This window comes from Halichoerus grypus, chromosome 7 (genome assembly GCF_964656455.1).
Source record: "Halichoerus grypus chromosome 7, mHalGry1.hap1.1, whole genome shotgun sequence".
Classification (NCBI taxonomy): Eukaryota; Metazoa; Chordata; class Mammalia; order Carnivora; family Phocidae; genus Halichoerus; species Halichoerus grypus.
The window spans coordinates 24869493-24882486 of record NC_135718.1 but is presented as its reverse complement, the minus strand read 5'-3'; the positions used below and the strand labels follow the sequence as shown (position 1 = coordinate 24882486).

Sequence of the window (12994 nt, the reverse complement as noted above, 5' to 3'; positions counted from 1 at the left end):
ATACCTGCTTAGGGTCTGGCTTTCTAGGACCCCTACAGACTAGCTTGAGACTCTTGGTATTGGTAATATGGGGAGTCTGACCCTGGAACTCACTTTGGTGGTATTCCCAGTCCAGAGGGGAGCGGTAGGATTCCTGCAGTGTAGCACTAATGCGTGTCTGCGCCCTGCTCCTGTGGGCACTCGCCCCACGTGGAAGGGCAGCGGACCACCGAGCACCACCTGTAGGAGTCTCACTCCTAAGCCCCCAACATTCTGCACTGAAGTCGCGCACTTCAGAAGCCTTTTGATGACCTAGAATGTGACACTACTGGGTTCTTCCTTTCTGGGATGTTCTTGCCTACCCCAAGTAAATACTTACTCAACATGTCTGCTGTCAATCTCCTAGGAGAAGAGCACTGGGAATCTAGAAGAGGGGGAGCTTTCAGCATAAAATTGACATAAGCCTGCATCATTCATTCATTCACTCACTAATTCATGAATTACACAAAAACATGTTGGCTCCTGCTCAGAGCCAGGCGTTAAACTGTATGTTGAGAGTTCAGTTGTGAAATGTAGACATGGTCTCTCTCTGTCAAATAAATAAAATCTTTAAAAATAAATAAATAAATAAATAAATAAAAGGGATGCCTGGGTGGCTTAGTCATTCAGCGTCTGCCTTCGGCTCAGGTCATGATCCCAGGGTCGTGGGATCAAGCCCCGCATCGGGCTCCCTGCTCAGTGGGAAGCTTGCTTCTCCCTCTCCCACTCCCCCTGCTTGTGTTCCCTCTCTCACTGTGTCTCTCTCTGTCAAATAAATAAAATCTTTAAAAAAAAAAAAAGAAATGTAGACATATTCTCTGTCCTTACGGAGTTCACAGTCTAGCGGAAGAAGGTAGGTCTTAAACAATATATTATTCTGTTAAGGCTGCCTGGACAAAATTCTGGTGGCTTACACAACAGAAATTAGTTTTCTCACAGTTCTGGAAGGCGGAAGTCCAAGACCAACATGTCAGCAGCTAAGTTTCTCCCGAAGTCTCTCCCTCCTTGGCTTGCAGAGGGCTGTCTTCCTGCAGTGTTCTCATATGGCCTTTTCTGCTTGTGTGTGTGCATCCCAGCTGTCTCACTCTGTGTCCTAATCTCTTATAGGGACACCAGTCAGATTGGATCAGAGCCCATCGTAACAGCCTCATATTAACTACTTCATTAAAGCCATATCTCCAGATTGTGGTCACATTTTAAGATACTGAGGGTTAGGCTTCACCATCTGAATTTTAGGAGGGGGACACAATTTATAATAAATGATGTTCATGACAAACAATTATGCACTGATATACAATTAAAAATGTGATGACTATTATAAAGAACGAATTCTGGATTCTATCAGAGAGGAGGAGAGGTCATCCAGAGGAGGGATGGAAGGGCAAGTCTGGCTAAGAAGGTAACATTTAGACTAATAGAGGAAGGTTGAGCAGAGGTCATACAGGTGAAAGGAGGGATTGAGATTGCTCTAGAATCTAGACAGGGAGAAAAATATTTGAGAAGGCTCTGAAGGAGAAGAAGCCAAGTAAGTTTGACGAAAAGTGATGCCAGTCTATTTAAGTGTCCCAAACCAAGGGAGGGTGGCAGTAGGAGAGAAGCTAGAGAGAGAGAGAGCAGGGGCTAGCTCACAAAAGGCCTCATTAGCCACGAGAGGGAGGGTTTTTAGGTATTAGGAAAATGTTCTTAAATTGACATTAGAAAGCAGCTCTGTACTGGCACCTGTGAGTGTTTGGATCATTAAGAAAGAAGAGAGACTGAAATTAACATTTTCTAAGGTCTATTGTGCACCAGATATTTTACATACATTTTATGTATTCCCTATAGCAACCCTAAGAGGTGTGTACTATTTTTTTTTTTTTTAATTTTATAGCCGAGAAAAGTGAAACTCAGAGAAGTTGAGTAATCAGGACAAAGATTTTATATATAATAAGTGGCTCCAGAAAGGGCAGAGGGCCTATAAATGGAGTTAAAGATCAATCATATCTACATGATGAAGGCTTCTTACAAAACCAGTGGTACAGGGTTCAGAGAGCTTGCAGGTAGATGAACACATCCACATACCAGGAGGCTGAGACATCGCAGCTGCGCGGGGTCAGAAGCTCCCGTGCTCACCACCTTCTTAGACCTTGCCCTGTGTCTCTCTTCATCCGGCTGTTCATCTGTATCCTTTATCATATCCTTTAATAAACTAGCAAACATAAATGTTTCCCTGAGTTCTGCGAGCCCCTCTAGCAAATAATTGAATCCAAGACGGAGGAGGTCATGGGAACCTCTGATTTATTGCCACATTGGACAGAAGTTGTGGGTCACCTGGGGACCTATTACTTGTGACTGGCATCTGCAGTGGGGGGCAGTCTTGCGGGACTGAGCCCCTACCCTGGGGGATCTGACACTGTCTCCAAGCAGAGAGTGTCAGAATTGAGATAAATTGTAGGACACGTAGCTGTTGTGGTGGAGTTGGCTGATGTGGGAACCCCTCCCCCTGCCCCCCCCATTTGGTGACCAGAGTGTCCAAAGTGCTGTGGGCTTGGCAGTGATGTGAGAGTAAAGGAGGACACAAGAGGAGGACTGGGTCGGGGTTTTGTTTGTTTGTTTGTTTGTTTACACACAGTGGCAGAGCCTATATTCCATTCAACTCTTGAACTCTCATTTTCCACTACCTGGTGTATCATTAAAATTTAAATATTCCCATAGCTTTGAACTGAAAGAAAATAGGCATTATCAAAATAGATCAGGCCAAGAGCAAATGACAACTTAAATCAGAACGAAAACCATCTGAATAGTGGGGATATTTGCTGCCAACAGCATTATGGTGTTGGTATAATTTAATGATGCATTTAGATAAAAATCTATCTATTAGGACTTGGCAACCATGGACCAATTATTTAACTATAATGATTGTATAAACCCAAACATGCTAACCAACCATTGGAATCAGCATGGCTTTTTTTCCCCCCTGGGGTCCTGTAATAACATAATTCTCCAGGAACAATGGAAAAGTCAGACCCAAAATAGATAAACCCCAAAGTAATTCATCAAGATCCCCTAAGCTAACTCAATAGCTAATACGCCTATGTGTATGTGTGCATGTATGTGCTGTTTCCAGAGTCCTGTACTAAGCACTTTGGGATAGAAGGAAATTAAAAGAATTCAAGTGTTTATATTCCAGTTACTCAACATTCATCATTTATTGTGCTTGGCAAAATCATTTATAAGAAGAAATTATCTTGGTACATGGAGTGAAAGAAATCTTATGTTCATTCAGCATTTATATATCAAGTTCCTACCATATGCCTGGTACTAAGGGAGTTGTCTTTTAACAGAAAAAAGCGAAATTCTTGCTGAAACGAAGGACCAGAGTCAGATTTAGGACATAGCAGTGACTAAGACACCGGAAAGGTGTTTCTTGTTCCCTGCTCCATTCAGAGCTGTGTTAATGAGTCACATTTAATCAATTTGTGATGGACTAGAAAGAAAATTTCCTTAAGTGGCAACCGGAAAAATATTCATCCTCCCCAAATTATCTACTGACTTTTAAATAGGTTGGGGAGAAAGGATGCCTGTTCACGTGGAGCCCAGATTGGCACCTGGTGACCAGATTCTCATCACTTGCTGAGCAATGTTGAGTATAGGTGGACCCCGTTTTACGTGGCTGCCAAGTTTCTGAAAAGTGATGCGTAAATCCACTTTTTGGTGACAGGGTGTTTTTGTCAAATGACTATTCACTACCTCGTTAATCTTTGTGAACACTGAATTTTCTTTATCTGGTTTAAAGGAATGTACCCTATCAATGGATTTCTACGCACTTTGTGACCTTCCTTTCATAAAACAACATCACATGATAGTGATATCTTGTTCTGATGATACTTTCATCCAGGAATCCTGAAGCTTTGGGATATACTTGCCTTGCATTCCTAAGAGACAATAAGAAGTTCACTGAGAAGGAGGTGAGAGAAAATAATTTTACATTTAATGAGATAATTCCAGTACCTAGAGTCAGTGATTCAGCTGTTTTGTTGGATAGAGAATCCACTGATTTTTTTAAAAAGTGAATTCCTACATATTAAAATAAAAATGATACAATAATTATTTGTTGCAGTTTGCGACTATATTTCTGAGACCAGAAGACCGTATTTCCGCCTAGCTTTCTCTTTGGTTGCATGTACTCCTGGATAATAAGACTTCCCTGTAAACAATTACGACAACAGCATTTGTCACAGTTTATGGAGCAATGTGGCTTCTGGAAGGATGCAGCTGAGATTCAGCGCACCAGCTCTTGCCCTTCACACGTGGGCTTGAGGCCTCCATCTGCTTCTCCTGTCTATAATGGTTCTCGAATTGTTCCCAAACTGTGTTCTTTGCTGCCTTTAATATAATAACAAAGCACCTGGTTTCTTTTCTTCCATTTCTAATTTCAGATCTATTCATTCATTTATCCACTTAGAACCCATATGTATCTGTTGAATGAGTAAACAAATACCTATTGAGTGTCTACTCTGAGCAAGGCATTGGGTGTATAGATACAGTTGAGGATGAGATGTAAAACATGCCTTTAAGGAATTTACAATACGAAAAAAAAGGTATATGGATATTCAGCTGTGGGTGTCAGCTATTGTTTCATGAAAGAGTTGTTATTTGAGCTGGACTTAAAAGGATGGGTGGTATTAAGAAACTGAAGGTGGATCTGAAATTTTGAGCACAGAGTCCAGCATGAGAGGCACAGTCCTAGGAAACAGTAAGGCTTGGGTGGAGGATGGTAAAACATACCATGACAAAAAGAGTAGACAGGGAGAGGTTGGAAGTGTAGGGTGTGCTGGTTGGATCATGGGGAATCTGAAAGGCCAGTCTGAGGAATGTCTACGTCATTCTGTGGGTGAGAGGGATTTATGGGAAGTCAAGAAATGGAATGATGGGAACTGGGTGGAATGGAGATTAATCTGGTGATGGTGTAGAGTGGACCAAAAGAGTTTAGAGAGTGAGACCAATAAAGAACACCAGGGAAGTAGTTGAGGTGAAAGATAAGGCTGAAGTTTAGCAAGGCAAAGATGAAAAAAGGAAAGGAACCAAGGGGGCCAGTATCAGGGAGGTTAGGAAGACACAGAGCATTGAGTGATTGCTGCTAGGATGAGAAAGAGGGTAGGGCTTGGGATGACACTGAGATTTTTCCAGGCCAACCACTGACCACAGCAACTTCTCTCCTTTTCCCTAACTCAAAAGGCCTTCTACCTTCCTCAGAAGACCACCTGTTAGAGCTGACAGAAGGATATGGAAAAAAAAAAAAGATCATTCCCTTGGTTTGGACTTTTCCCTGCCTCCATTTTGTCCTATGTTCACTACCTAACACATGGGAGGTTTAAAAAAAAAAACGGTTTCATTTTCTGTCTTGAAGAATTTAGAATTAAGACAATAGGATAATATTAAAATATATCACCTATAGATAATACCCTTAATTAGTTTAAAACCACCATGTGTTATTTCTAACACATGCTCTACTAAATTATCTGTAACTTGTTTCTTTTCTTTTTTAAAATATTTATTTATTTTTTTAAAAAGATTTATTTGAGAGAGAGAGGTGGAGGAGGGGCAGAGGGAGAAGGAGAGAGAGTCTCAAGCAGACTCCGAGCTAAGCCTGGAGCCCGACTCGAGGATCATCTCATGACCCTGAGATCATGACCTGAACCAAAACCAAGAGTCTGACACTCAATCAACTGCACCACTCAGGTGCCCCTTAATATTTTTTTATTTAAGTAATCTCTACACCCAACGTGGGGCTCCAACTCGTAACCCTGAGATCAAGAGTCCCATGCTCCTCCAACTGACCCAACCAGGCACCCCTGTAACTTGTTTCTAATAACTAAACATTTATAGATAACTTTTTATCAAAAGACAGCAATGAGCCAAAGAAAAATATGCGAAGTGTTAGTCTTAACAGTTGCTACCCTTTCATTATCAGAGAAAATATACCCCTTAGATTCCAAAAGATTCCCCCATTTATGGAAGAAATGAAAATCCTGTTTCGGCTGGAAGTCATTCCTAGTCTTCTGTTTGGTACTGTTCACCTGCCCACTCTGGCAGTGTTAAGCCTCTCTAAGAACTGGGATAAGCCAAGTTATTTGTACTTTATGTGCTCAGAAATTACGTGGAAGGGATGTCAGAAGCATCAAGGAGATGAAAAGTTCAATAGTGCTCATAGAAAAAAAGATGAGCTCTCAGAAATGAATTACTGAATATAAATAGACCAGTTGTTTAAAATGTATGTTAGGCTTGATCTCTGTTGGGGAGCAAGGAAAAACAATTCAACAAAATAGCAGGAAGCCACCTGACAGATGGATTTATTACTGGATTTTAATGGCTTTTAGCCCAAAGATCTGAAATGTCTGCATCAGGTGATGAACATTCTTTTGTACGATAGGCCATGATTCAGAAGACAGGCTGGGTTTTCACAAAACATGTCCACACAAGGACTATCTTCATTAAGTTGAAGACCACACCCTATTATCTGGTTTGTGGTTACCACTGTTTTCCTCATGGGTATATCTCTAGTACACAGACTCACTGAAAATCATGTCTTGTTGCCTGACATGCTCATTGATCAACATTCCAGTGATTATAACACTCATCCAAAAATTTTTTTTAAAGATTTTATTTATTTATTCAGAGAGAGTGAGTGAGAGAGAGCACAAGAGGGGAGGGAGAGGGAAAAGCAGACTCCCCACTGAGCAGGGAGCCTGGCCTGGGGCTAGATCCCAGGACTCTGGGATCATGACCTGAGTAGAAGGTAGACCTTAACTGACTGAGCCACCCAGGTTCCCCTCATCTAAAAATTTTCAAACTATTCTTACATCAGTGGTTCCCAACTTGTGTTTTGGGGCTCCTGTATTTTAGCCATTTGCCAGAATCAGATGTAAATCAGATAATTTGAATTCAGTAAAATTCACCCTTTTTTGTGCTCCATGAGTTTTGACAAGTGCATGTAGTTGTATAACCACCACATTCAAGATTTAGAACAGTTCCACCACATCCCCAAATTCCATTGTGCTCCATTGTAATTCACCCCCATCTCCAGCCCCTGTCGACTACTAATCTGTTTTGTATTCCTATGGTTTCCCTTTTCCAGAATGTCATGTAATGGAATCATACAATTCATAGCCTATTGAGCCTGGCTTCTTTGACTATCATTTGAGATTAATCCATGTTGTATACATCATTAGTTTGCCTCTTTTTTTTTTTTTTTTAATATTGTTTATTAGCACAGTAACAAATGCAGACTTAAGTAGTCCACAACATATAACCAATCCACTGAGCAACTCCTATTCCACACCTTACAGTTAACAGCTTAAGGTATTTTACTACAGGTTTTCACAAGTCGTGATTCAAACCTCTTATCTTGTCACAATAAAGTAGATTGGCATATAAAATAAAATACATAACTACTCATTTCCTATATGGTGTCTTATAGCCACGTATCCATTTTATATATATGAGATGACAGTCTCTAAAAACTGTTAAATATCAATGTTCCCTCCCAAGAAGGGAAAACAAATTCCAATTTTTTTGAAAAAAAAAAAAAAATGTGTAGTCTTGGAAGGACTTTACATAAATGGCCATGTGTGTAACCTGTACAAAATTAAGCTATTTTAAATTTACAGACTACAAGCAACTGAACCCAAATGTCTATTCTCTGTACTACATTTCAGCTAATATTGCAGAACTAATGACAGTTTTAAAAGTTGCTATTACCAATTCTGTCTACTGTAGCAAGATACCTTAAGTTACAACAAAATCTTAGGAAATAAGACTGAATAATATCTGTTATAGAAATACCCTACTCTTTACCAACTCCCACCCTCCCCCACCCCTTCAAAATCATAAGCAGCTCTCTCTGTGACAGACAATGTAAGAATTGTGAAAACCCAATTTATGTAGCGTATCTCTTGGTCCACTGTCTGGCCATTCTGTCATGTTCTGCTCTGTTGGTCATATACTGAGTGGCAATACTTCCCACCAAAGGGTCAGCAGGATTACAGTCTTCGGGACCAGCACTGCAGTTAGGTGGAGGGTCTAAAGTGATGTCTGCCAGTTCCTTCTGAATCCTCTTGGCGCTGGCAGAGAGGAGTTTGGAGTTTTTGCTCATGCTGACTTTACTCTCCTTCTTCTTGGGGGTGTTTGTTTCTTTCTCGGTTTGCTGGTTGGAGGACGAAGATGAGGAGGAGCTGGTCCTGGCCCTCGAATGGTCATCCGACATAGCGAACCCCCCACCCCACCCCGCAAACAGCCCCTCTCTTTGTGTCTGGCTCCTCCGTGCCGCCGCGGTGGCTGCTGCTGGGCCTGGCCACTCGTGTCTCTCTCTCGCTGGGAGAGAAGCGCAAGTGCAGCAACAGCAACTATTAAACAGGCAATGGCTTCCCCGAGTTTGCCTCTTTTTATTGCTAAGTCATATTCCATTGTTTGGATACGCAATTTTTATACATTTGTATGTTGACGGCCATTCAGATTGTGTCCCGTTTTTGTCAATTATGAATAAAGTTGCTTTAAGCATTATGTATTTATTTTGTATGAACATAAGTTTTTATTTTTTGTGGGCAAATACCTAGGGGTGGAATGTTGACCTAGATAAATATAGAGTTAATTTGTTAAGAAACTGACAAATTGTTCTAAAAATATTTGTACCATTTTGCATTTCTACCAGTCATGTATGAGCGTTCTTATTGTTCCACATCTTTGTCAGCTCTCAGTATTGTTTGTTTGTTTGATTTTAGTCATTCTAATAAGTGTGGAGTGGTATTGCATTATGGCTTTAATCTGCATTTCTCTGTTGACTAAGATGTGGACCATCATTTCATGTGTTTATTTACCATTCATATATTTTCTTTGGTGAAGTGTCTATTCAAATATTTGCCCATTCTCAAATTGGGTTGTTTTCTTATTGAATTTTGATAATTCTCTATATAATCTGGGTATAAGTCCTATTTGAGAGAGGTGTTTTTGCAGATATTCTTTCATCCCAGTCTGTGGTGAAACTTGACATTTTCTTTACTTTCTTTTTTTTAAAGATTTTATTTATTGATTTGAGAGAGAGAGAGCATGAGTGGGAGGAGGGGCAGAGGGGAGAGAGAACCTCAAGCAGACTGTGGCTGAGCGAGGAGCCTGATGTGGGGCTCGATTTCACAACCCTGAGATCATGACCCGAGCCAAAATCAAGAGTTGGACGCTTAACCAACTGAGCCACCCAGGCGCCCCTGCTGTCTTTCATTTTACTTACATCCAAGCATACGCTATATATATGAAGCATAACCATACATAATTGAATATGTTGTTGGTATTAGTATTTTAAAGATTTTATTTATTTATTTGACAGAGAGAGAGAGACAGCGAGAGAGGGAACACAAGCAGGGGGAGCGGGAGAGGGAGAAGCAGGCCTCCCGCTGAGCAGGGAGCCCGATGTGGGGCTTGATCCCAGGATCCTGGGATCACGACTGAGCCACCCAGGCGCCCTGTTGGTATTAGTATTTTAAACAAACTGTTGTCTGTTAGATCAATTAGTAATAAGAAAAATAGAAGTTTTTATTTCACCTTCATTTATTCCTTTTTCAAGGTTCTTCCTTACTTTATATAGACCTGAATTTCTGACCTATATAATTTTCCTTTTCTCTAAAAAACTTCTTTTAACATTTCTTGAAAGGCAGATTTATTGGCAACTCATTCTCTCAATTTTTGTTTGAAAACGTCTGTATTTCTCACTGACCCCTTTTATTACCACTCTTATAGCAGAAATGATTGGCAGTAATGATAGCCAATCATAATCTCTGTGATCCCATTTGAGATTTGTTCATTGGGCAGATCTCTTTTTTTCAGTAGCAACATTAAATATTAAGCATGACATGTGTTATTTGTTGCAGTATTTAAGATTTATCCTCTAGGAAAGATGCACACACTGGGTGATTTGCTTTAGAACTGTTAATTTCATCTTTTTTATCCACAAAAGAATACAAATCATTAATAGTGTGGTGAGTGTTAATGGACTTTGGTATTATGGAGAGGATTTGACCAAGGAGTTCCAGAGTATTTGAAAGGAGAAGTGGGCAGTACATGTCGACTTACTACCATGGCTCTGTGCACAATGTTCTGTATATATAGACTGAGAATGTATCATCTGTTAGAGTGGTCATTGTGGTGGCCTCCCAGTTCTACCCCCAAACTGTTCACCTTAACCTACTGCCCTTGTTAATGATGGTTTAGGAAGGAAATGTGACCCATTTGTGGCCAACTGTACATGAAGAAAGCCTATCTAGGGACTTTTGGGGAAGGCTTATTGCTTCTAAGGAGACAAGAGATAACCCTTTTCTCTTTCAGGATATTGTTATGTCTGGATGTGATATGGACCTGCTGAAACACTACAGCCACGTGAGCAAAATCACCACAGTGAGGAGATGAGAATTGAAAACATCCTTGCTCCTCACAACAACATTGAGTGCTGGAAGAAATATCATGGAGCCAACCTATCTCTGGATTCCTTGTATGTTGAGATTATAAACTTCCTTATCATTTAAGCCAATTTGAATTGGTATTTTCAGTTATTGGAGTTGAAAGCATCCTCACTAATACATAATAATAAATAATGGTATTCTCCAAACTTAGATACATAATAAGTAATGGTATTGTCTAAATATACGTAGATACTGTTGTGAATAATAAAATATAAATTCATTTTAAATGTTAATGAAGTCAAAGCATTCCTCTGGCATTGCCTAATTTTTTAATCAATTGGTTCCAAAAGTACAAATATCATCATGTGGAACTCTATAAAATATTTTGACCTTAAAAAGAGATATGCACATTTCAAAGGTTGAGAGTGATTCACTCAAATGTAAAGACTCAAATATAGCTCCCTCATTGTCAATACCACAAACACCCAAGACTTACAAGTATCAATTCTCAGAAGATGTTAGAATCTTTAAGGTTAATTTTAGTAAAAATGGGCATACTTCAAATATTAATATCATAAAATTTTGGAGCTCAAAGAGGTCTTAGAGATCACCTAATGATAATGCAAATGACAAAATTGAGACCCAAATAAACTAAATATGTTATTGAATGTCTTTAATGGTAGAGTCAGGACTAAGATGTATGTTTTTGTTTGCTTGTTTTGCTATGGCTTTTGGGGAAATGTTCAAGATGCTTTTTGGGGCTCTTAATTATCCTAACTACTGAGGAGCTTGAAGGATTAGCAAACATTATGGACCAAGCATGTGCCTCTAAAATCCTGTGCAAGTTTTAGCAATTCTCAATGATGAACTTCAGGAGAAAAACCCTGCTCTTGATGATTTTACCATCCATTCATTTCTCTTGGGAGTAAGAAGTAAGCTCAGCCATTCTACATACTAAGAAGATACTTGAAAGGGCAGGATAGTTAGTGTGGCATAAAATCAAATATATTTTATAAGGTAATTTTTTTGCTATGTAATTTATGTTTATCAGATTATGCTCATTTCTTCTATATTAAATAAAGCAGCCACAGCAAGAAGAGTACCTGAAATGGGGTACTAACAGTTAAAAGAAAATGTTATCATTTCTGATTATCTCAAATCTTCCACCTCTTTGGCCTATAGAGCACTTAATTAAAATTTTAAATGACCAAAAAATGATAAAGATATAGTTATCCAATGCTAAACATCACTGATCATCAGGGAAATACAAATCAAACCTACAATGAGATATGACCTCACACAGAATAGCTAAAATCAACAACACAAGAAACAGCAGGTGTTGGCAAGGATGTGGAGAAAGGGGAATCCCTCATGCACTCTTGCTGGGAATGCAAACCGGTGCAACCACTCTGGAAAACAGTATGGAGTTTCCTCAAAAAGTTAAAAATAGAGCTACCTTATGACCCAACAATTGCACTACTAGGTATTACCCAATGAATACAAAAACATTAATTCAAAGGGATACATGCAGCCCCACATTTATAGCAGCATTATCTACAATAGCCAAATTATGGAAATAGCCCAAGTGTCTATTGACTGATGAACGAATAATGACGATGTCACACACACACACACACACACACTCACACACACACAGAGGAATATTATTCAGCTACAAAAAAGAATGAAATCTTGCCATTTACAATGACATGGATGGAGCTAGAGATTATAACGCTAAGTGACATAAGTTGGTCAGAGAAAGACAAATACCGTATGATTTCACTCATATGTGGAATTTAGAAACAAAACAAGTGAGCAAAGGGAAAAAAAGAGGGAGAGAGAGGGAGGCAAACCAAGAAACAGACTCTTAACTACAGAGAACAAACTGGTGGTGACCTTTGGGGAGGTGGGGGGTAGGGGTGGGGGGTGAAATAGCAGACGGGGATTAAGGAGGGCACTTTTGGTGATGAGCACGGGGTGTTGTATGAAGTGTTGAATCACTATATTGCACACCTGAAACTAATATGACACTGTATATTAACTGGAATTTAAATAAAAAGAGGAAAAAAAGAAATATCTTCGTTAAAAAAAGAATCCAATAATCCTCCTCTTTCCCCAGGACTAACAAGAAGCAACTTACACTTCACTATAACTTTTTTATAATAATCCCACATAACTTGGAAGAGTATCACAAATAAGGTTCAGGTCATCAATAATAATACATTACCATAATTGAAACAACATTTTAATAGGTAATTTTGGAGGGAAGTAGACAATCTAAATCCAAAACCTGGAAAAACAAACCTAGACTGAGCAGAAATATCTGAGTTGATTGCAGTCATATTGACTTAACTATATATAGAACCTCACACCACTGTTCCCTGTTTTCTTAGCAATAACTTGTGGCTAGAGGGCAATGCTCTTGGCAAAGGAAAAACACAAAAGGGGACTCTTCCTTTAAAGGGATAAAAATGCAGCAGGTATGTGACATTTGGATTTCCATTTTTGGTGTGTCTGAGTTAACTCGGGTATCTGAGAAAAGGCTGGGA

At 39.5% G+C, this 12994-nt stretch overlaps 1 long non-coding RNA gene across 1 annotated transcript; it reads left to right on the top strand.

The window, feature by feature from the left end:
* The first annotated feature begins 3381 nt into the window (after window positions 1-3381).
* On the top strand, window positions 3382-10495 carry LOC144382450 (uncharacterized). The gene is made up of 3 exons (XR_013449435.1): window positions 3382-3639; window positions 3794-3965; window positions 10372-10495. It is a non-coding gene; the product is annotated as an uncharacterized LOC144382450 (long non-coding RNA).
* The last annotated feature ends 2499 nt before the right edge of the window (window positions 10496-12994 follow it).